The sequence below is a fragment of the Oncorhynchus tshawytscha genome, linkage group LG12 (genome assembly GCF_018296145.1).
Source record: "Oncorhynchus tshawytscha isolate Ot180627B linkage group LG12, Otsh_v2.0, whole genome shotgun sequence".
Lineage (NCBI taxonomy): Eukaryota > Metazoa > Chordata > Actinopteri > Salmoniformes > Salmonidae > Oncorhynchus > Oncorhynchus tshawytscha.
In genome coordinates, this window is record NC_056440.1 from 45,402,188 (window position 1) to 45,404,447 (window position 2,260).

A 2,260-nucleotide genomic window follows, 5' to 3' on the forward strand; every position below is an offset into this window, starting at 1 on the left:
CTTACTGGGCTTTTGTTACTGCAGGGTTTACTGCAGGGTTTACTGCAGAGTTTACTGCAGAGTTATTGTTGTGATTATTTAAAGCAGCAGTCTATTTATCTTTGCTTTTTGGGCAACAACTTATTCACTGTGAAATAGTTGTTATTATGCTGTTATACACTGCATGTGTTGGTTTCACAGTGAGAATATAGCTCATATGAAATGAATCAACAAGCCAATAATTATCCCCAAGTTCCACCCCGGTTTCTAATGAACTGTGGATGTTATGCGGATCACCGATATTCCTCAAAACATGTTTATTTTGAATCTGCCCTCTGTACTAATTAGAGGGTGACCCTGACTGCTCAGCTCACACACACACACACACACACACACACACACACACACACACACACACACACACACACACACACACACACACACACACACACACACACACACACACACACACACACACACACACACACACACACACCTCTACTTCCCTGTATAGCAATATTGCCATCACACTCACCCAAAGAATATTGGTATTTTCAGAAAGAGCAAACCAATAACGTATTACAAAACTATAAGAGATCAATAGCTAATTTCTCTGCATTGATTACCACTTGGACACTTAACAAGCGCCCTGTGGCCACAATATGTGTTCAGCCGGCTTGGTCCCCGTTGGCCCTCATGAGTAATAAACTTATCGATCAGACAGAGGACTAAAAAATGTCAAGCTGTTCATTAATCTTAATAAAGACTGGACTTGACCAAGGCACCTTAAACCAGGGATACAATCTATCCAGCCAGGAGTAGGCCTACAGGCTGCATAGAGTGAACTGAGAGGTCATTTAAGACGCTACCATTAATGAATTAATCCACGATTCAGAATCATGTTGTTACGTTATTGTTTATTCATTGGGATTGTTTCTACTGAAACTATGAGAATCCATGAAATCATACAATTTAATGTGTGTGTGTGTGTGTGTGTGTGAGCGAGTGAGTGTGTATGCATGCGTGCATAGTCCAAGGTATACCATAGGCCTTTACCAGGAGCAGTCATAAGTGGTTATAGCCCTAAACATTAAACTAGACCAGTGGCTGCCCCATACATACTTGGATATTCCAATCTGTATTACAGTTTTTTCCAACTGCTTACACACAAAATCTTTTAATGTCACACGATTTTTGAAACCTCTCACTCAAAGTGCAAAACTACACACCAAATATCCAAAACCATAAGCTATTTCCCAGCCTTTGACTCAGTTGTCAATTGCATAAAACACTTTTTTCAAAACACTACACACAATTCTCTACCTAAAACACAAAAATCTAACAGGAAGTGACTTGCTTTCCTTTTCCAAACACAACCAATCAAAATGTTACACTTATTCACCAGGTCACACACACTCCTCACATGTGCAAACACCAATAGCTTAACTGATCACTAAACCAATCACTGCTTTACTGTAGTATAGGCCTATAAATATGTCAAAGGTCAGATTACCTGTTTTGAACAATGGATGCCAACAATGGACAGAGTCCATAATCTCTGACCCTTCAGAAATGAGAACAGGTATGCGATTTACTATCTAATGACTATTTTAGCATTACAGTTATGTACTGTAAAATACGTATGACTGCATAGTATTGCATAAACATTTGTAACTCTAAGCCATCCATTTACTGCACTGCATTGAATGAATGAGGTTGGTTATCAGGCTGTACTACATTTTTATCTATATTGTTTTCAGTTCCTATGCTGAGAACACATACTGTGTTTGAATTCTGTACAGAGTGGAAAGGCAAAGACATCATGGAGGACGAGGACGCTTGTTTTCAGATGTACAAGAGACTGCAATTATAAATATGGTTTTGGCCAACAATGCAATTAGGATTCGAGAGATAAGAGAGCATATCTTGAATAATGACACCATATTTAACAACATCAATGCTGTACGCCTGTCGACCATACAACGCATCCTCCAACGGCACCGAGTGACGATGAAACAACTTTACAAGGTGCCATTTGAGAGAAACTCTGACAGAGTCAAGAATATGCGACATGACTTTGTAGAGGTATGTATGCAACACTACTTCCAGTACTTCAGACATACCATATTTACTCATCTGTATATCCTTTTATCTGTTACAGAGAGTATTGGAGCTGGATGCCCATGTAATTCACCATGAATTTATTTATGTGGATGAGGTTGGCTTCAACCTCACCAAAACCAGGCGCCGCTTTAGAAATGTAATAGGACAGAGGGCAATT